Here is a 23,095-nt window from a genome sequence, read left to right on the forward strand (position 1 = left end):
TGATGTTTTTTTCCAGAATGAATAAAATCCCATATGTTGGGTCAAATTCCCATTTGTTTCTCTTAATTTTTTTTTTTGTTTGTTTCAAATCTCAGGTGAAATAATTTTTCAAGTTGGTTGTGTATGTATATACTCCCCACCCCACCCTAGGTAACCCGTTAATCTACTTTCTGTCTCCATAGATTTGCCTCCTCTGGACAGTTCATATCAATTAATTCATAGAATGTGTCGCTTTTGTGACTGGCTTCTTTGAGTCAGTGTGTTTTCAAGTCTCATTAGGGCTGTAGCAAGTATCAGTACTTCTGCCTTTGTCTTGCCTTATAATATTCTGTTGTCAGATTCACCACATCGTATTGATCTGTTCATCAGTTGATGGACATCTGGTTTGTTTCCACTTTTTGGCTATTATAAATAATGCTGCCGTGAACATTGTGTAGTTAGTTCATAATGTGAAGTTTGTTTGTGAACTTATGTTTTCATTTCTCTTGGGTATGTACCCAGGAGTGAGATTGCTGGTTCATGTGATAACTCTATGTTTAACCTTTTGAGGAACTGCTGGACTGTTTTCCAAAGCAGCTGCACCATTTTACATCCACCCCTGGTCATGCAGGAAGGTTCGGATTTCTCCACACTGTTGCCAATACTTGTTAGTATCCATGTTTCTGATTACAGCCGTCCTAGGGGTCGTGAAATCTCATTGTGGTTTTGACTTGCCTTGTCCTGATGGTTAATGATGATGAACATCTTTTCATCTGCTTTTTGGCCATTTTTTTTTGTATCTTCTTTGGAGAAATGTCTGTTTAGATCCTTTGCCTATGTTTTAATTGGGTTATTTGCCTTTTTTATGACTGAGCTGTGAGAGTTCTTTATATGTTCTAGATACAAATCTCTTACCAGGTGTATGATTTGCAAATGTCTCTCTTATTTGGTGGGCTTTTTCATTTTTTTTTTTTGGTGGTATCCATTGCACACAAGTTCTACATTTTGAAGAACTCCAATGTGTCTATTTTTTCCTTTTTTATCACTCATCCTTTTGGTTCATTTCTAAGGAGGTTTTTTCCTAACTCGAGGTCATAGAGATTTAGTCCTGTATTTCCTGCTGAATGTTTTGTAGTTTTGCTCTTACAGTTAAGTCTCTGATCTAGTTTGAATTCACTTTTGTGTATGGTGTGAGGAAAGGTTTGCAACGGACTGAATTGTGTTCCCCCAAAATTCATATGTTGAAGTCCTAACCCTCAATCTGGAGGCAATTAAAGTTAAATATAAGGGTGGGACCCTACTCTGATAGAACTATGGCTTTATAAGAAGAGGAAGAGAAGGCACTCATCTTTACTCAGTATGTGAGGACACCGAGAGAAGGCAGCCTTCTGCAAGCCAGGAAGAGAGCTCTCACCAGAATTTGACCAGGCTGGCACCCTGATCTTGGACTTCTAGCCTCCAGAACAGGAAATATATTTCTGTTGTTTGAGCCACCCAATCTATGGTATTTTGTCATGGTGGCCTGAATTTTTTTTTTACATAATGTATGCTCTTTTTATTGATTTATAATCATTTTATGGTGGCCTGAATCAACTAATATAGGGGTCCAACTTCAATCTTTTGCATGTGGCTATCCAGGTGTCCCAGTGCCATTTGGTGGAAGGACTGTCCTTTCCGCATTGAATTATCTTGGCTCCGGTTACTCTTAAACTAGCTCAGGGCTGAGAGTAGAATCTTCCCAAATTGCCTGTGAGCAGAGAAGAAACAAATAACTCCATTTCCTTCCTCACTTCATAAGTAGATCAGGACGTTCCAGAATTTTGATGTGAAGCTTTGTTCACGTTACATGCAAACTTTTGAATCTCCCTTTCTTTGCCAGTGTTTGATAGAAACCTCAATAACCTTGCAACTGTTTCTACTGGCAAGATAATCAAGTGACATCAGGGACGTAACCCTTTGGCACCTTGATAAAGGTGATTCTCGTGTTCTGGAGCTCGGCTGCTGCTCCTGGGAGGGGGAAGAGGAGGGAAGCAAGATGGAGGATTGAAAGAGTACGTGTGTTTAAGTGAATACATGTTTAGTAACCATTTTAGTTATAAGCCTATAGATTTTTCACAGAAATCTATATCCCAACCAAAGAAAGAGAAGCTTTGTCTATCCAGTTCTTTTTCCTCATAGCCCACGGCCAAGTTGAATTCCTGCTCCAAACCAAAGCGGAAAGAGGGGGAGAAAAAAGCATCAACAACAGAAAGCCATTCTGCTCCCTGAAGAGCACAACGGACTCATTGACCTGAGAACAAGTTAGTTCAATTGCTTGCTTTCCCTTGCTGCTGGGAAGAAAACAACAACCTCCTATAAAAACATGGCTTGTGGGAAAAGGTGGGATCACCCGAAAAAGCTTTTCTTTGTTTCTGAAGACACTCTACAGGGCTTGAGTTGTGTAGCCATCAGGACATGGCCGAAAGTCAGGCCCTGCAGCTGGTTCCTGGCGGAGCTGCTCAACCAGCCTGTGGCTCGGGCACGCCCGCCAGGCGCCTCAGGTCACTCCCAGGAGAAATGGAGATGGCACAGTGATTCCCCCCGGAAGGCCACACCCTGAGCTTTCCATCTTCACCTTTCAAGGAGACCATCGTGAGCCCCCTGGAGATGCAGGGAAGAGGACTCTTCCTTCTACCCCACTCTTTACTCTTTGGATTGGACGGAGGACTGGTGCATATGGCCACCATGAGCAATGTGGCCAGGTGTCCCCAGTTAGAGGGGTAATTCTAGACTGAATTTTCTTTTTTTTTTTAATTGAAGTATAGTTGATTTACAATATTGTGTGAGTTCCTGGTGTACAGTATCGTGACTCAATTATACATATATATTCCTTTTCATATTCTTTTTCATTATAGGTTATTACAAGATATTGAATACACTTCCTTGTGCTATACAGTAGGACCATGTTGTTTGCTGTTTTATATATTTTAGTATCCGCTAATCCCAAACTTCCAATTTATCCTTCCCCGTCCCCTTTCCCCTCTGGTAAACATAAGTTTGTTTTTTATGTCTGTGAGTCTCTTTCTGTTTTGTAAATAAGTTCATTTGTGCCATTTTTGTTTTTTGTTTTTCTTTTTAGATTCTACATATAAGTAATATGGTATTTTTTTTCCTTCTGGCTTACTTCACCTAGTATGATAATCTGTAGGTCCATCCATATTGTTGCAAATGGCATATTTCATTTTTTTAACGGCTGAGAAATATAATATATATATATATTCATATATATATACCCACACACTATATTTTCTTTATCCAGTCATCTGTTGATGGACATTTAGTTTGCTTCCATGTCTTCGCTATTGTAAATAGTGCTGCTATGAATATTGGGGTGCATGTATTTTTTTCAAATTAGAGTTTCCTCCAGATATACGCCCAGGAGTGGGATTGCTGGATCATAGGGTAAGTCTATTTTAGTTTTTAAGGAATCTCCATACTGTTTTCCATAGTGTAGGGTGAATTTTCTGTTTGTGTGTTCAAAGCTGAGATAAACTTTGCACAGACCCTTTTTCCTAGGTGTGGAACGCCACGGGCGTGTTTCAGACTTTCAGATTCTGTGTGCTCTGGTATCTTCAAGAAGTAAAGCAAGGGAAGTGACTGAGGCTGCCCTGACGGTGCGGGGGTGGGGGTGGGGTGGGGGTGGGGTGGGTCCCGGGCTTGCTCGACTGCATTGTCCGTGTAGCATTTCCGGCAGCTTTGATGCAGCAGCGTTAATTGCCTTTTCTGTAGACTTTAATAGACATGGGTGGTGTGTTTTGCCACCCTTCTGTATTAAATCATACATAACTAGATGTTAAATTCAACTCTTCCTGTTGCTTAGGAGATGGGCAGAATCCCTAAAGTCTGAGAATCTTACAGTACTTGCTAAGTAACTGCACATTATGAAAGAAGATGAAGTTGGATCAGTATTCAAGACGTGCTCAGAAACGGTAAAGCCAGACTGGCTAGCATGAAGAGCCACCCACCTGCGGCTGTGAAGGTAGCAGTCCAGAGCCAGGGGTGAGGACGGCTGCGTGCCCACTCCCACCACAGGGGCGAGGAGTGGGGGGCTGCGTTCCTTAAACAACGTGAGGAGGGGATTCTCTTCTGTGGATACCTGACGTGAGCCATGCGGGCGGTGAACCAGCCTGGAGCTTTCTGAAAGGACTCTGTCCACGGGGACTCCCCGGAGGGACTGCTGGGAGCCTCCGGTTCAGGGGGGATTTGAAACATGGCCATCCTTGTTAAGGAGGATGACTCACTTATCAGCTACATGGGGTCACTTCTGAGGAAGAGAGGGGATGCTGTTAACAATATACTGGGGCAACAGGCTTGAATTGGAACCGTCCCTGCAAACAGGACATAAGGCCACCCTGGTGTGACGGTCAGTGAGCTGGAGGTCCCCGTGGCCATCTGCAGTGGCCTCCCACACAGGGAGCAGTTCTGCACGTGTGCCAGGCCCCGTGGGCCCCAACTCCAGGTTGTGATGGTCCCAGTGGACAAGACAGGTGCTCCGATCTCTAGTCCCCACCTTCCCTGAATCTGACCTGAAAGGGGTCAGAAGCAGCGGCTGGTGAGAGTGGGAGGGTCCAGTGGGGGAGACAGGGAGGAAGATGGCCCCGCCGCCCTCGCTAACTGTAGGCAAACACTCAATGCCTTGAAGTCCTGCCAGAAGGGGAGAGATGCTCTAATTCGGATAAAAGCTCAGAATTGTGATTATTACCATGTCCTGGGTATTTAAAATACTGAAATGAGTCTGTTTTTGTGACTGAAAATGACCTATGTTCCTAGAAATGACCAGAAAAGCTCCTAGAACTATTGGAAGTCTCTAGTCCCGGAGCTGGAACCCACTTACAGAGGGACAGTGGGAGAAAGAAGAAAGGTGCTTTCCGATTGCAACCTATTGGACCTATTTCATTCATGGAGATGGGACTCAAAGAGGACGTGAGAATCTCACCTACATCAGCTTGAGCAAACATTACTAGTGGTGAGCTTTTGAGAAGTTCCCCTAAGATGCTGAACATAACCGTCCTTCATACCCTGAAGTGCAGCGGATATAAAACTCATCTTCTCCCGCTGAATTCAATTTAGGAGACGTATCCCTAGGGCCGAGCACAGGCCCGGCACCTGAGAAGTATCAAGGGATATGAGCAAGTGTGATGACTTCCTGAGCATCTGCTATGTGCCAGAGGCATGCATGGTCTCACCTAATACTTAAAACAACCCTATAAAGTTCCAAGATCCAGGGTCCCATTCTTCAGTCATAGAATTAGGATTCCAACCCAGGTTTTGTTCTGTTCTAGCCTGTCACCATTCCAGGAGTTGCCTACATCCTTCTTAAAGAACAGAGAGAAGAAGATACACTTTACTAATTTTGTGGACTACTTTGCAGTCAAGAATGGTGGTCAAGGGTTGGGACCTTGGAAACAGATGATTTGCGTTCACATCCTACCTCTGAGCCTGACCCTGCATGACCTTGAGAGAGAGAGTCAGCCTTTCTGTGTCCTATAAATGGGAAGTGAGAATAATGGTGCCTATTTCCTAGGGTTGTTGGTAGGTTTAAATCAGTTAATACATGCAAAAGGCTTAAGAAGATTCTCGTACATGTTTTAAAACATTGACTGTTGTTATTAACATGTTTTGGTGACCTGATTTCCTAGATGCTTGGAGCCATAACTCTCTATGGCTCATGGGTTTAGTAAACACTACGTCCTGAAACTGTAGGACCCCTCGCTGCTCCTCTTGGAGATCAAGTTCATCCCATCTTGAGCCTCCCCTGCCTGTCTTTCCCACCTCCCCTCTCTGTGTGTGGTGTTTAAGTCTAGGTTCTTTCCAGCATATTTTATCCCAGAGATTAGATCTGTATCTGTGATGACCTATCTTTTGTCTCATTGCTTCTCTCCCTTTTCATGTTATTTGCTTTTCTTAACAAAGGAAACTCGCAACTTCAGTTAAAATTTCCTTCAGCAAAATTTTTCCCAAAGATAAAGTCCTACTAAGGAGGGTACTTGGAACAGGAATCTGGAAGCTTCCTTTTTCCTTTCGTTTGTGGGCAGAGTTTCCTGTTTGCCTGTAAGGTTGCGCTGGCCTATTCCCACAATGATTCTGGGAGGAAAGGACCCTCCAGGAGGCCTCCCCTCAACTCTGAGAGTGATGCTTACAGTGAACTCTCTGTAGCCAAGTCCAGGAAGCTACATTCACTCCTCTCTCTGTAGTCTTCATTTTTTTTTTTTTTTTTTTTTTTGCATTTTCAGCTTGTATCACCAGACTCTGTAGGGGTTCCACCACCAGGCTAGAAATCACAAGCAGAGAAATAGCCTCCTCCCAGATTCTCATCTGTCTCTTCAGTGCACACCCTACTCTGTGGTAGACAAAGTCTATATTAAGGGTGCTAAATGTGACAGTGGTTTCAAGAAAGCTGGCTTCAGAGTGGGCCAAGAGTTCCTCGTTAGGCGGCCAGACAACCGGCGACAGTGTTTGAAGTGGTACCAAGTGTCTGGTCCAAGCAGAGATGGTAAGATAAGAAAAAATTGCCTTAGAAACTGGGAGTTGGCAGAAGCTGGAATGTATTCCATGCTGAGCAGCACGTAGAGGAGATTAAACTGGTCTGAAGGAAGGAGACATGACCCGGGGTGGAAGGCTCGCGAGCAGGAAGCAGTTCCAGATGGAGCATAACTCAGGTGGGGAGGGCGATGGAAGACAGCTGGGAAAGTGGTGCCAGAGGAGATTCTGGTAGAGCAGGGAACTGGATCCCAGGCTGCAAAGAAGATGCTCAGCTTGAAACACAGAGGTTATGCCTGCAGTATACCGAGAGAGAGGATTTGTTCAAGAAAGGCAGTAAAGCATGATGGACAAAAATCGATGAGTCTCGGCTCAACAGTTTATTAGCTGGTGACCTTAGTCTAGTTGTTCATCTTTCTGTGCCTGGGTTTCTTTATTTTTGTAGTGGGACTGATAACAGTACCTGCATCTTAGGCTGTTGTAGGAATGAATTGAGATAATGCTTGTCAAGTGCCGAGCGGAGGACCTGACGCGGAGGAGTACTCAATGAACGTTGACTGGGTGGTGGTAGCCGGAGCGATGTCGCCAGGGAAGTGCCTAGAATGCGCTGTTGGTCTGGAAGAGGGTTGGGTTGTGCTGACAAAGAGGACTTAACACCAAGTTGGACCATAGCTAAGCTGTGATTTCCTTCTTTCTGAGTAGCTAGCATCCTGGAATTCCTTACAGGATGGGAAGGCAGATTTCTACCCTAAACAATTGACTTATTGGTATGATAATGAACCTGGGGTAGCCAACTGAGATGGAGGTGGAGGTTAGAGTCTAAGGTGAAGTGTTACCTTTAATTCCTTGGAAGCATCTAGGGGGAGAAATGAAAAAAATCTATTTTTTCTGGATGATTCCTCAAAGGTGATTGCATATGGATAGCAGGAATGTGGGAATGTGAGAAAGCAACGAGGCTGAGGGCATACGCTTTAAGCAAAGGGTCTCGGTCATGAGTGTCCGTTAGAATCACCTCTTGGGGTTGCTAGAACCCAGATTGCTGGGCCTGACCCCCCACGTTTCTGATTCAGAAGGTCTCTGATGAGTTCCCAGGAGGCATGCTGGTCCAGGGCCCACACTTCGAGAACCACAGCCACTGAGTCAGATGGACTTGGTTTTAAATTTCCATCATCAGCTTTTATAACCTTAGGCAAGTTATACAACCTCTGTGAGCTTCAGTTTTCCCATCTGTAAATAGAATAATAACACTTCTTGGACTTGTTTTGAATAGCGGGTTAAGAAAATATATGACAAGTGCCCAGCACTTAAAAAGAGTAATTATTAATGAGTAGATGTTAGGGGTGTAGCAGGAATGGGAGGCTTAAGGATTTGGAAAAACCATAATTAAAAAGGGAACTAAAAAGCAGAGCAGAGAAACCGAGCTGTTTTCCCCTCTGCTTATGCTGTCAGTCACGAACTCGGGAAGGATGGGAGTTCGTGTGGGGCAGAGAGGCACCAGAGGCAATTTTGGTGTAAGGGAGGGGGATTTGGCTATTTTTAGCAAAATAGATATTTCTGGATGTTTTTTCAGATTAGTAACTCAAGGCTAAACTCACATCTCAGAAGTGTTTTGAAGGTGGAGAGGAAACCTGCACTGGGGTGTCAGCCCCTCCCACCTGGAGCTCCCAGGACTGGACTTGGCTTCTCAGAAGATCACCGTGTGTCCAGGCCTCTGGGCTGGGGCTCAGGCTGTCTCCTTTGCTCAGAATATTCTTCTCCCCTGGCCGCATCTGTGGGACTTGAAATCATCTGTTAAGTTTCTTCATCTCTGTGAAGCTAGTGGCCCTTCACAGGCTGATTTTATTTTTAACTTGTTTTTGTGTTTGCTTTTGTTTTGAGACTTTGTGCACCTCAAAAGCATGGTGTATAACTTATTTTTATATATTTTTTGTGCCCTCTAGCAAAGGACCAGTCTCAGTAGACATTTGGTAAATTATGGAGGGAGGGAAGGAGGAAGGAAGGGAGGAAGGGAAGGAGGAAGGAAGGATCTGCATATTAAAACAAGTTTGTAGAAGGCAGGATTGATCCTACTCTTTAATTGTGTCTTCCACACTTAGCCCAGTGCCCTGAACACATCAGACATTCAATAAATACTTTTCAAAAACTTTCTATTAGGATTCGTACCATCCAAGTTTGGGTTTAAAGAGTACTTAACTTCTAACTTCTTTTAGTTTTCTCCTTTCCTCCTAGAAATATTTTCTTTCTTTACTCTTTTACCTGTTCAAGGCTTCTTGGTGTCAGAACCCTTTGTTCTTGCAGCTGTCCTGTAAACCTTCAACAAGACAAATGTGATTCTCTGTTCTGCAACCTTTTATCTCTATATGAATGGGAAAGTGTTATACCCTTAAAGGTCAGAGCCTTGTAAAGGGGCTGCCCTGTCTATTTCAGGCTCCAGGCAACATTCTTTTACAAAAGGTGCAGAGCCAGCATGACTAAGCTCAGGAAACGGAGCCCAGGGTTAGAGCCAAAGGAGCAGATCTAATGTGGAGTCAGATTTGTTCTTCCCTGTTACAGTGTTATTCTGTTGAGGAAGGTGGGGGTATATTTAACTTAGGGAAAATGCTTTGTTAGGAATAGTTCCGGGAGGGTATATGAACTGTTATCAAATATCTAAAGCATGGTTTTGGAGCAGAGGCACTCCAAACTGGCTCTGGAACTTCAGCTCATGGAAGCTGTGTAGAGAAATGGTGATGCTGATGGTGCACATTTATTGACTCCTTCAGTGTGCCAGGCAGAATGCCAAGTGATTTCTCTTCTAAGTGTCCCTGTGGTGTAGCTAACACCATTCATCTCATTTTACAGCTGAGGAAACTGAGTCCCTGGGAGGGTAAGCGACTGGTCCCGAAGTCCAGCTCAGGTCTGCCTCCTTCCAGGGCCTTCGTACATATTGCTCAGCTTAAGAAAAGAACATTCTAACAATGAGAGCTGGCCAGTGATGGGATGGCAAGGATTACCATGCGGTCTCTGTTCCACTCTGAGCCTGATCCAGGGGAGGCTGGGTGACCATCTGTTAGGACTGCTGCAGAAGGGAGATGGATTTAGACAACTTCTGAGTCTCTTTCCAACTGTAAGATCTTAAGAAAACTTGACTGGGCGGTCCTGTGGGAAAGGAATTAGACTTGTTCTTTGTGGCTCTGCTCAGTAGAGCAGCATGTCTCAGGCTTTTCCATCGAGAAACTCCTAATGTCAAAGGCGAGTGAATAGATAGTCCTGGGAGGTCTGGGGCAGAGCTGCCAGAAGCAAAATTTTGTGTCAGTTCTGAAAAAAGTTATTTGAATTTTATATTGTCCACAAAAATATGCTTGTTTGTTTTAATGAGAAGTATCTTAAATTGGAAAAATCTTTTAAGATGCGGAGACATTCAAGGTAAAGTTTAAATGCCAACTCCCCCTCTGCACCCAATTAATCTTTATCGTGATTTGGTTCATCAGAAAAACATACTGTTTGGGTTTACAAATCCTCAACCCTTCACCAAGTCCTCTGGGGGAGCATTTATATTAGTATGAGAAGTAGGGCAGTCGCCTTAAGACCAATGCGGAGAAGTTACAGAGGCAGATTGGATGTTATTCCAAAGCCAGAGGCTCTTTCTAAGAGGCGCAGCTGGCCAGCAGTGGAAGGGACCTTCTAAGAAAGTATTAAGTAAGAAGCCACTACTGAGTTTCCAAGCAGAGATGGGTCAAGAGCCTGGGGACATTAACAGAGGACTCCACTTTGGGAATATTATTGCAAGAGCAAATTCAAGGCCACGATGAAAGACAGTGATGAAACCAGGCCCTCCCCAACTCTAAGAAGGCTTGTAAAGAAGCCACCATCAAAGTAAGAACAACTAACATCGTCCTTCCTGTGTGCCAGGCCCTATTCCCAAAGTTTTACTGTATCATTTAGTTCTTAGAGCGACCCATCTTGTCATCAGTCCATTTTCTGGATAAGGAAATAGAGACACAGGGAAATTAAGTAAACAGACCCAAAGTCTCACAGCAGCTAAGAAGCAGAGCTGGACTTCTGAACCTGGACTGTTGGAGTCCTGGTGGGAACTGGCTGCCTCGGTGCCCTCCCTGCCCTTTCTGCTTGTGCCCTGCCGTGCGATGCCATTCCTGGGTTCCCTGCTCCGACGTAGAAGGGATTTTTGTCCAGGGGAAGGAGGGCTGGTGGTGAGTGGTCAGGACACGTGGGCTCTGGTCCACACTCTGCCACTAACCAGGTGAGCTTGGGAGGGTCACTTACCTTTCCTGGTTTTTCACGTGCTAATACATTACTTCTGAGTCTGCCATGGAGGCCACAGTTTTCAACATGCCTTTTACTGAAACTCAAGGACACTGTGCCCCATCACGTAAGGGTCCCACTCTGCTACCAATAGAACTGAATTATAGGGAAACAAAATGAAACAAAGTAAACAACCAAAAAAATGCAAAAAACCTGCTGGCAAGCGCCTCTCTCCCCAGGGTTTACTTGTCTAGCCAGAGGCCTCCTTTCCCCCAGGGCCCCGGCCTCTGCAGGGAGTGTCTTTCTCTGGATCAGGGAATGTCTATCAATGGGCATTCTTCCCGGCTCCCAGCACCAACATTATAATAGGATTTTACTGGACTCTTCTTACTCACTGTGTATTTACGACTTCACAAAAATATGGGTAGATTGTATCCAGATGGCTTTCTGGTTTCCAGTTTGAATGGCCACATGATGTATCGATGTGGGATGATGGCTTCAGCTGTGAATCATTTCTGGGTTCCCTACTGCCATCGTGAGATGGTGAAGAATCTTCAGGGTCTCCCAGAGAGTCTCTGCGCTAATGTTCCTCCTCCCCAGACAGTGGAGACATAAGGGCTCCGAATATGGAACCATGCTGACCGCCGAGAGCCTGACCTTAGCATAGCCCGGATTTGCTGAGACAAGTGCCACGCATTTCCTTCCAGGATGCTTTTTAAATCACGGGAGCATCTCGCAGGGAAATGGGGCCCTTGGAAGAATCTCACCCCTCATCTCCGTCTCATTTTCAGAGGCAACTCACCTTCCCATGAGAGTCAGATGCACCCCGGCTTGGTGTTTCCGATCTGGAACACTTGCCTGAGTGACCTGAGGGTCTTACACACTTTGGGTTTTGTAGGTGGCAAGAAAGGACAGCATTGATCTAGTGTCCCTGTAAATTCTTCCAAGTGGCCTAGCAAGACTGGAACAGCTCAGAAGAAACAGCCTGCTCACTCATTCATTCCATAAGCATGTCTTAAGTACCTACTAGGTAGAGACACAGATTAATATATATAGTTTTTCTATGTATGTGTGTATGTATGTTTGTATGTATGTATGATCTATATGTATCTGTCCATCTACATCTATGTATATAGATATACAGCTCACAATATGGCAAAGAAGTGTATTTTGTAAGCACAACTGGGCAATACAGTGCAGCATCAGAGGTGGGTTCAAAGAGCCACGGAGGAAGGACTGACTGTCTTGAGTTGGACAACAAGAGGAGACATTCACTCCAGGAAAAGAGCGCAAAGGAAGTCGGGGCAGAGAAACGCGAAAGAGCTGCCATCACCAGGGCCTGGGGAAGGTTCCGTGCAGTCAGCGCGGAGGGTGTTTGTGGAGCGAGGGAAGTCCTGGGGGCTGGGAAGATAGACTGGGAAAGTCTGTGAAGGGGTTGTCAGCCTGGCTCAGAGAGGTAGAAATGAAGGCAGGGGCGAGGTGGGAGGCTGAAGGCAGACAGAGTGGATGGAGGGGTCCGGGGAGGTTAAAATGGGAGAAAATGAATACTGAGAAATTTATGACGGGAATATTAATACTGTTACCAGCTAAAATGTATCGAATGCATTCTATGTGCCAGTCAGTGTGCTTCATTCACATCTAACACTAATAGTTACCCTGGCAGATGGGTGCTGTAATTATGTTTTATTTTATAGATAACGAGACTGAGGCTTATGGAGGTAAAATAAATTGCCCAGAGTCACAAATAGTAAGCGACAGAGCCAAGATCCAAACCCTGGCTGTCTTACCCGAGGGAGAAATAACTCAAGACAAGAAATGTCAAGAAAAGAGAAGAAAACCAATTTACTTGTCTTGGGGTATTTCTCTGATTATTTAATTATACTGCACCCATTTTTAAAATGTTTTGTTTGTCCTAGTAACCTTTCTTTCCAAAGTCTTGGGTAAACTTTTTCTCTTTGCCTACACCTCTTATTATTTCCCTGTCTCTGCAGTCCTTACTACGTTTACACAGTTCATTGTGAAAATCTTTTTAGGATGCAGTTCTATGAAAAGCACAATGCAAAACAAAAATCAGTCTATGAAATTTATCGACAGGATAAGCAGATCTCTTTGCGGTTTTCTCTGCACATGTAATTTGTTTCTCAGTGGCAGGGTTTGGAGAGGACATTTCACAGTGTCTGTTTTGTTTTTCTACGTTTCTTGGGCAGGACACTGGGACTGTTGGAATTCATGCATATCCACCCTATCTCAGGATAAACTGAAATGCAAAGTAATTGAACAGGACGAAAGGAAGAAAGAAAGGAAGGAAGGAAGAAAGGAAGGAAGAAAGAAAAGAAAAGAAAAGAAAAAAGAAAAGAGAAAAGAAAAGAAAAAGACTGAAACTGCCTTGTCAGCACCAGGAATCTGACTTGTGCAGTCTATGCAATTTATCAGTGTAGTTAGACTTCTTAGTTTGAGTCCATCTTTCTCCACGAGTCCGGAGGGAAGAGAGGGTCGTGCTATCATATGTTTGGAGGATGAAGGTGTCCTTTCACAGGTGAGATGCTCTGAGAACAGTGCATCCTTGCTCCTTCATGAACGCCAAATCCTCCCCCTAATGGGGACCTAAGCCCACATTTGTAGACCCTTTCTGCAAACTGCAATGAAGTATGTTTTCAGGATGGGAAGAGGTGGGCTGAGAAAGCTTCTTGGCCCGCACTGGGGGCCTCTGTCCTGCTAACAATGAGGGGACTTCTGCTGGTTGGCTGAGTGGAAGCCATGAGCCATCCGAAGAGGCTCTTTGTCCATCTCTCATGTGACATTGTTCACAAGGGAAGGAAAAACTCAGCATACTGTGTCTGCATGTCCTTAGAAGTTGTCAGAACGGACTTCGAGATTGGGCATCTTCACAGGGCAGTGTTCTTAAGACCAACAACCCAAGCAGAGGCAGCAGAACCGCCCTCACTCTTGAGGTGGGCCAGTCTGGGAGGGTGCCTGGTCCCAGGTCCTAAAGGTCCGGCCAGAGAAGCTGAGGAGGGCGCTCTAAAGCCAGGGGGTGGGGAGTGGGGAGGTGCCCACAGAAGCCACCTCCAGGAGCTGACGCAATGCAGCAACGCTAGAGAGGAATGACTTCTGGCTGTCACAGCCAGGTCTCTGGCTAGTGGAGTCGGGGGATCAGACTGGAGGGGGTTGAGAGGGTTGGAGAGCAAACTTAAAGACGTTGAGTGTAGACACTACTTTCAGGGAATTTTATTCCAAAAAGGGCGAAGAGAGCAAATGACAGGGAATTAAGTGGCTGGCAAAGTTGATGAAAGTTGCTTTAAGATAGAAATAATAACAGCTGGTATGCATGATTCAGAGTTGCATGTGAATAGATCACAGAAGCATAATGTGGAGTGAAAAAAGCAATTACAGAATAGAACATGCAGGGCGATATAATTTTATTAGAAATGTAAATTGCCCCCCCCATCCCATCATTTCTCTGTGAGTATATACGTAGTAAATATTTCTTAAAGGTCTTCATGGGACACTGATACCATTAGCCTCAGGCCAGTGTGCCTTGTGGAGTGGAAGGAAGTGAGTGAGCTCAGGGAAGAATATTCACAGAGCATTATGTGTGTCTAATGCTTTATTCTTTTACTAAAAACCTGAACAAAATATGGTAAATTTTTTTTTAAATTGAAGTATAGTTGACTTATAATGTGTTAATTTCTGGTATACAGCCTAGTGATTCAGTTATACATACATATAAATTCATTTTCATTTTTTTCATTATAGGTTATTATACGGTATTGAATATGATTCCCTGTGCTATACAATAGTACCTTGTTGATCTATTTTGTATATAGTAGTGTGTATCTGCAAATCCTGAACTCCAAATTTCTCCCTCCCCACCTGCCTCCCCATAACCACAAGTTTGTTTTCTATGTCTGTGAGTCTGTTTCTGTTCTGTAAACAAGTTCATTTATCTCATTTTTTTAGAATCCACATATAAGTAATATCATAAGGTATTTTTCTTTCTCTTTCTGGCTTACTTAGTCTGATAATCTCCAGGTCCATCCACATTGCTGCAAATGGCATTATTTTATTCTTTTCATGGCTGAGTAGTATTCCATTGTGTGTGTGTGTGTGTGTGTGTGTGTGTGTATGTGTGTGTGTGTGTGGTAAATTGTTCATGATGTTAAAGCTAGATGGTGGATACACAGATGTTTGATTTATTATAGTCTGTACTTTTCTCTTCACATTCAAATACTGGATAATGTAAAATGAGCCAACACAAAATTATCATCACCATCAACAATAAAGGAATTCCCTCCCACTTGGGAGACTTCAAATATAGATCTACCAGCATACGTGGGGTGTAGGCTATGATTTCTTAAGGTCTTTTTTCCCCCTAGCCCCTTAATGCTGTGAAAACAAAAAGTTAATTCTATGCAAATATGTTGAGTGAAAGGATTGTTAACTAGTTAATGTCCTGCTCTCCTCCACCTCCCCACCACGGGTGGGAGGGGCTGGCGGATGGGTGTGATCGTGGGAAGATGGGGTGATTTTCTGACGATGGTGCACAGCAGTAGAGTGTACCTGTACTTTTTATTTCGAGCAATGTTGACATGTTTGCACAAGTAATTTTGGAGGGAAGTTAAAGCCATGAGCCAATGCCTGGATTGAGCCACATGACCCCACTCCTGGAAAATGTAAAGTGTATCCTGGTGGGTTTTATTTTGTCCCTAATAAGCATTGAGAAGCAGCCACAGCTGTCTTTTTCCGATGTTCACAGTCATCTGTGTTGGCCTTTGCCTGGAATTCTCTGTAGGATTCATGTGCTGGATACCGCAGGGCTTGGAGGCTTGTGTCATTTCCAGGGGAACAGATGAGGGGGTGCAGAAAAAGCGATATACTGGAGAAGGGCTTTTAAAATGGATCAAGATGTGAGTCAGAGGACCCGACTTTTCAAAACGAGTCAGGAAACAAGCTAAAACACCTCTGTGGGGATGGGCTGGGAAGAGGATCTGCAAGGTTGTGTAGGAGCACATGCTTCTCTTCTTTGGGCCACTCAGATTTTCTGAAGATCTGATACAAATATGGTATATCTAATGGACCAATGGATGGAAGTTCTAGAGAAGCTGGTTTCATTTTAACATAAGTTTTTTTTTTTTTTTAATAATTGAATGCACATCAGGGCATGGGGCTCCCTTGTGCACTGGACTCCGAGGAGGTTAAACACTTCAAGCTGGGAGGCTCCCTGTGATGATGTCATAGGCAGTTTTAGGTTTGCCTGTGGTGGGGAGGTTGTCCGAGGAGGTCTAGCTCCAAGGGTGGGCGGATTCTTTGAGCTGCAGGGGCTCTCTCCCCTGTTCTCACAGCCCTGCTTCCTCTCCCTCCATCCCCCCATCACTGGGATGGGAGAGGGGAAAACACTAATGTGACAGTCCCCCCGCCAGGATGCTGGGCATATGCAGATGAACCAATGACAGATGTTCTGGAATTTCAGGAGAAGACTGCAGATTCAGTGAATGTTATTGGCTATTCATCCCCGGGTACTTATGGGCAAATTGCTTAGTCCCTCTTTAAATAACTTAAGGTAGCTAAGAAGGGAATGTTTATGTAACACCCTAAATTGACCTTTTAGGGTTTGGTTCTGTTTCTTTCTGATTAAGGACAGGAGTTTAGAGCTGGGCAAATCAATCGGACTGCTCATCTGTCACACGTGATCTGGTTGCTGAAGGGCTGAGCTAGCAGCCAACTCTTCATGACCTGTCTGGTCGGGAGCTAAGCGGCGGGTGGCTGATGGCCATGCACCCGGTCCTGGCCCGAGTCCACGTGGGAGGCTGGAGGAGTGCTCAGGAGGGAGCCCTAGGGAGCGACACCGGCCAGATGTCCAGGCCCACTCCGATGGTGGGGGAGCAGCTGCCTTGCTGTCCTGTGAGGTGAGGCGGCGTTCCCGAGCCGCGGAGCTGCATGGTCAGGGCACGGTCCTTCAGGGCAGAGCGACAGGGGGCTGCGGTGTCAGGGAAGTTCCAGCGTAGCCAAGTCCTTCAGCAGGTCTAACAAAAGTTTTCAAAATTCCTCCTCATCCCACTTAACTCTTTGTTAACTGAAACTCCGGAAACTTCCAGCACGTGTACATAGGTCTACGCCCAAGAAGAGGTGGAGAAGGAGCTGGCTTGGGAAAGTGCCCCATTTTTCTGGCTCTTCACCTCCTGCCACTGCTCCTGTGACAGAGGAGCAGTTTGGAACGTTTGAAGGTGGTATTTGATGGAGGCCCCCAAATGGCTGAGAACACAAACTATCCTGGGTTTAATAAGCAGAAACATAAACTGGTAACAGAAGCTAGCTTTTATTTAGTGTTATTTTCCAAGCCATTTTGGACTATGTCTCACCAGCACCTCTGTGCTCAACCATATTTCCATTTACAAACAAGGAGACTGATTTAACAGGTGAGGGGCTAACTATGGCTTACTCTTGCATTCTTTCCTGTGCAAAGCTAAGAACCCTCACCTGGCGGGGCAAATCCCAGGGACTCATCCAAGACCTGGGACACAGCCATCCTCTGGTGCTCCATTTTTCCTGTATCATGGTGGGGGCTGCTTGGGCTGTAGCTGCCTCCACAGACGTCCAATAACAAGAACACGAGGGGTTCACCCCATCTCCATCTCCAGCAGTGGGGCTTTGCCACGCACACAGCCCTCACCTCGTCGTGGCTCCCAAGAACAGGCTTTCATGCCTCTCCTTTATCTGTGGATCCCCAGCACTTTGAACAAAGGTACCCAAAATACTTGCTGAATTAATCTGTTGCACCGTCATCTCTCCCAGCAGATTCTAAGGGAGAGGGACCAGGTTATGGTTAAGTGATGCGTCTCCACATGATCTGGGAAGAAGGAGAATAATGTAGTGGCTGTTTCGATGGCTTTTAAGAGAAAAATAATCGTGGTTCTACGCATTGGGAGCCTTGGGACCTGGGCTTTGTTACCTAAGCCCCTCCGAGCCTTAGTTTCATTCTATGTTGTGAGGATGAAAGGTGAGCGTGTATGGTGGGCGCTTAGTTTTTCATACATGGAACAGAAATAGTCCTTCTTGCCCATGCTTGCTTCCCACTGTATGAACATTGGTGGACGGGTGAATTGTGTAGGCACGCTCCCACAAAAATCTCCCCTTGAAGTGTTCTGACCCTGTTGCCCAACTAGAGAAAGAGAAAATGCTGTTTAACAACTAGACGGATTTATTTACCTTTCTCAACGCATCTACGTTGAACCCTATGCAATTCCGTTGGGAATTTGATATCCAACTCAAATACTATAGATTTCCATTTTCTGAATCCTAATTCAGTCAATTTACCCCAACTCTTAGGCTCATTGGACCCAGGTACCTTTAATTTGGGGTTTTTTTTTTTTTTTTTTGAGCTATAATTACTTGCACTTGCTGTTTGTCTTTATAACCACCAAATACTCAATAACACTCATTAAACCCTCAGGATAACACAAGGATTAAGTACTAGTACCCCCATTTTATAGATGCAGAAAGGGAGGTTTGTGGAGGTTAGGTGAGTTTGCCCAAGGTCACAGGCAAGAAGGAGCCGCGCCATTGATCTAGGGTGTCCTGACTCCAGAGTTCAATACTGCTCCCGTGTGATGCCAGCTGTCGCTTTTCTCTCATCGAAGTCGTCACCACTGGCTGTGAAATCAGGATATTTGCACAGCTGAGTTACTACCTGTCTCTCTTTGTGTCTGTTGCCGCCTGGTTCCCACCCCTAGCTCTTACAGCCATCTGCATGCCCACGTGGCGCTCCAGCTGACTTATCTTACTAGATCCTGAAAAGAAGTGCAAAGGAGGAGAGTGTTTGGGGCTGCGTCACCCATAACTTTTCCGAAGATCCCAGCCGTCTTAAACACGACGACTGTGATTTCAGGACCTGGAAGGGACTCTCATTACCTGCATTTCCCCTGGCTCGGCTGACACACAATCCATGTGGGCAGAGTGCCTCTCGCCTCAGTTGTAGTAAAGATTTTAATTATTCATCCGTACAGTAGCTGTTAGACAAATGCCCAATTATTATTCAGCCATAGCTAAGTCACCTCCTGCTCGTTTTTGGAGCTGTGACAAACCCAGCCCTTCCAGAACGCGCGCAGGGCTCAGACCAGAAAGCGCTTTGCGTCTTGCCTTTAACCAGGAGAGGCAGGGGAGCCAGCGCCCCCAGGCTCGTGCCTGGGCCTCCTGCCTCCCTGCCCAGCGCAACTCCCGCCTGAAAGCATGGAGTCAAGAAGGCCGGGAGGACTGGGAGCTTCGTTGTGCAGCCATCAGTCCCACAGCTGCGAGGCATCCACGGGGCCGGGGGCGGTTCCCCTGGCAAAGGCGCTCTCTGGGCGGAACAGCTGCTCGGGGCCTTTTGCCAAAGGAGTAGCAGCATAACTGCAAAAGCCCTGATTGGACTCAGATACCTTTAATTCGGGAAGCCCTGAGAGCGGTTCTTGATTAGATCGCCGTCGTGGCTTTTTCTCCTCCCTGCGCATCCCGAGGGCCGGGTCACTGGGAGGGCAGAGCCGCGGAGGAGGAAGTGTCCCGGGTTGCAGCCTTTCACTTCCCCTTTCCCCTCCCGGCTCAGCACCCCTCTCCCCCCAGCCCTTCCTCCCTGCTCGCCAGTCGTCACGGGGTGCAGGGTTTTTCCTGCTGGACAGCTTTCCAGTTTTCCTTTTTTTTCTACTCTCCCACCCCCGCCCCGAGTTACCACGAGACAGATCTTGGCCAGAAAGCCTCTTGGCCCCTCCTGTGACCCAGGGTGCCCTTCTGCACATTTGGGAGGCGTCCCAACTTCCCCACAGCCTCCTTGTGTGAACATCTCTTGGTGGCTTCCAGGTGACACCACTGCCCTTGCCCAGAAACCATCTCCACAGGGCAGTCGGCCTGTCCTCTGCAGACCCCGGGTGTCTCCCTGTGGCTCTGATTCCTGGCCCCATCCTACCCCAAAGCACCTTGGTCCAGCGTCTCCTACCACTCGCTTCATCTTGGATTCCTAGGCAGCCTCCCCGCCTCTGCCCTCCCTCTGGCCCTTATGTCCCTGCTACTCTGCCCTCCCTTACCTGGCCTCTGTACCTCTCAGTCCACTGAGCCCTGTGAACCCTCAGCTCTGGGGGTTCAGCCTCCTCAAATCACTCTTCCTTTACCCCGCTGTCTTCCTTGCAACCCACCTTTCCTCTAAGGAACACCACACATTTATCTTTCTTCAGCAGGGGTCTGTGATTCTCCCTGATTTCTGGGTCTCTTCACTTCTTTCCTTGCTAACCTATAACGGCTTTCCACCTCACTCAGTCAAAGCTGAAGCCTTACACTGTCCTTCTGTGATTTGCTCCTGTCATATGCCAACAGCAATAAACCATATCATTCCCCTCTTTTTCCCTCTCTCCTCTTCATTTTCCTGAGTCAAACCTAATCCTGCCTCAGGACCCTTGTGCATGCTGCTCCTAATGCTCTTCCACCAGCTGTTCGATGCCTCACTTCCTTCTTCCATAGCCATTCTATGCACTGTAATGCCCTGGCTCTCCCTCACCCCACGAAACTAACGTTTTTATAGCACTTAGCACCCCAACATAATGTATTTTTATTTTTTTGTATTTTGTCTGCCTCCTTCCATTAGTCTATAAACTCCATGAGGATGAGGATGTTGCTTTGTTCACAGATAGTGGAGTGCTACGGACTGAATTTTGTCCCCCTCCAAATTCATATATTGAAGCCCTAACCCCCAGCGTAATGGTCTTTGCAGATGGGAGTCTTTGGGAGGTAATTAGGGTTAGATGAGGTCATGAGGGTGAGGCCCGCGTGAGGGGGTTAGTGCCTGTATAAGAGACACCTGAGAACTCGCCCTCTTTCCCCTGCATGGGAGGACGCGGAGAGGAGGCAGCGTCTGCATCAGGAAGATGGCTCTCTCCAGAACCTGACTGTGCCGGCGCCTTGATCTTGGACTTGCAGCCGGACTCCAGAACTGTAAGTAGTAAATTTCTGTTGTGTAAGCCACCCAGTCTGTGGGATTGTGTTGTGGCAGCCGGCGCTAAGGCATGAACGTTCACCAAGTATTTGCTTAAATGAACAGGTCAGTGCCCCACGTAGGGGGCGAGGAGAGGAGAGCTGGGATTTTGGGGTTGTTCGTTTGCTCCCGGCTGCTAGTTCTGCCCTGGCGTGAGGTCCCTCCTGTTTTGAGGCTGTTGCTGAATTGCTGTCACCCGCTGGCTCCCTGTAACTCTCCTGGAGAAGGTGGAATCCTTCCTGCCTCCTTCCTCTGCCTCCAACCTGATTTTTAACATCCACGTAGAGGAGCTGTCTCTCAGGCGGCTTCCTGATGGCCGGGTCTCCTTAACCCCCTGCACTTCACCTCCCATGGGACTTGTTGCTCCTACACCGAGCACTCTCTGACTCTGGGTCTCCTCCTGTGACCATGCCTCCGGCTCCGTGGCCTCCTTCCAGCTACAACCGCGTTTGACTGGGGAGACTCCTTGGCTCTTGGCTCCCCTGAGATGTCTTCCCAGTCAGTAAGCCCCAGAGTTGTCACAAATGGTTGTGTCCTTCGGGGACTGCCCAGAACCTGCCGCCTGAGGAGGCGGGTGGGGCTGAAGCCAACCTACACTTTGCTCAGTAAGCTGTGCCCCCCGGGCAGGGCGGTGTTCCCCCCTCCCTCCAAGAAGGAGCATCTTTGTCTTCTTGTAAAGGACAGACTTTGCCAAGGCGTGGGCCCAGCGGGGCATTTAAAGCGATGTTCACGGAGGCGCCAAGTGGGCTGCAGCAGTCTTGATGCACCTGTGGTGGACGGCTCCCACCCTTTCTGCATTTCTTGAACTCCTTTCTCCAGGGTGCAAATACGAATCTCCCAACTCGGTGTGCGGGGTCGGTGGGGGAGACCCCCCCCCCCCAATTAAGTTTTCAGCCTCCCTTGCTTCCAGGGGCAGATACCTGATTTAGTTCCACCAACCCAATGCACCTGCGCGAGACTTTGACTCAAAGCTGAGTTCTGTGGAGACGGCAGAGCAGGGGCAGCTGAGGGGGGTTGATTCTATCGCCGGCAGCTGTGGTGCCGGCCTCCGAGCTGAAGCTTTGTGATGACTGCAGAGGCTCAGCCCCTCGTATGGGCCAGCCCTCCAGTCTGTTGGGGAGAGTCGTTCCTGGACGCTCAGCCTGAGGCTGTTTCCTTACGCCCCTTGGTGATTTTTCGGAGCCATCGCTGCCGCTCTGTGCTGAAGCCAGCTGGAGCAGATTCTCTTCCCGCCAGAACACTGCCCACCACGGGTGCCCTCCTTGCCTGTCTCCCTTCTCAGCCCCAGTCCTGGGATCACCTGAGCTTCTCTCTTCTCCAGGTCCTTGCCAACCCCACCCATCCTACTGACCCACCCAGCAAAACACTGCGCCCCACTCTCCTTCCTCTCCGCACTGGGCAGCTCAGCCTTTTGTGGGAGGAAGTCCCAGAGCCATGCAGACTGCCAACACTGGTGTCTTGGCCTCGCCTGGTCACTGTGGATACCCAGCCGTCCGTCCTTTCCTTGTCACTGTCTATCTGCCATTCTCTTCAACAGCAGCTTAAGCCTTTCCCCCGCCCTACATATGTGCCTCTTCACTATTAGCAGATGGCCCTTTTCCTGCCTGTTCTCTTCACTCCTCACCCCCTCCACACGCCCTGCCCATCTTACCACGCACCCTCCTTACGTGTCCTTAAGGGTCAGAACACGGGGGACCCCTTCTCCTACTTCCAGGCAACCTCAAGATGGTACCTCTGACCGGGTCTCCTCCTGCCTTCTCTGGACCTTGCTCTCTTTGTCATCACCATTTGTTGCTGCATCTTCTGCATTTCCCTTCTCAAAAAATAAACAGGAGGGAGGGTATAGCTCAGTGATAGACCGCATGCATGAGGTCCTGGGTTCAATCCCCAGTACCTCCATTTAAATACACAAACCTAATTATCTCCCTCGCCCCCCTCCAAAAAAAAAACCCTCAAAGAGTTTGTTAGTTGGCATGTTAATTAATTGTTTTGTACATGAAAGTACGTGAATTGTTTCCTCATATGTTCTCAAGCTGAAGTAAGGATTTCGGCTTGAGCAGAGGGTGAGGAAACACTACTGATGGTCCGTGCACGGTCAGTCTTGTCTGCACTTGTTTGGGGGTAAAGGGTTAGCTGGCAGCGAGCGAAGGTGGCTGGTCTGAGCCTCTTGTCCTTGAATAGGTCAAAAAGGGGGATCAAAGAAGGCACTTGCAGTTGTTTATGGATTCTTGAGAAAGCCTTGAGCACCTGGCTGAGGAGTGCCGTTCCGGGCTCTCTGGGTGATGTTCACTGGGGGCCGTTCATCAGCTCCTCCAGCCCATTATGACTTCTCATTCCCCACTGGGCTTTCCGCTTGTCTCA

At 46.9% G+C, this 23,095-nt stretch overlaps 1 long non-coding RNA gene across 1 annotated transcript; it reads left to right on the top strand.

Moving 5' to 3' along the window:
• Nucleotides 1-1,775: 1,775 nt before the first annotated feature.
• LOC116661289 lies at nucleotides 1,776-13,238 on the top strand. Its single transcript, XR_004317134.1, has 3 exons — nucleotides 1,776-1,857; nucleotides 7,964-7,970; nucleotides 13,228-13,238. It is a non-coding gene; the product is annotated as an uncharacterized LOC116661289 (long non-coding RNA).
• The last annotated feature ends 9,857 nt before the right edge of the window (nucleotides 13,239-23,095 follow it).

Source organism: Camelus ferus, chromosome 34 (assembly GCF_009834535.1).
Source record: "Camelus ferus isolate YT-003-E chromosome 34, BCGSAC_Cfer_1.0, whole genome shotgun sequence".
Classification (NCBI taxonomy): domain Eukaryota; kingdom Metazoa; phylum Chordata; class Mammalia; order Artiodactyla; family Camelidae; genus Camelus; species Camelus ferus.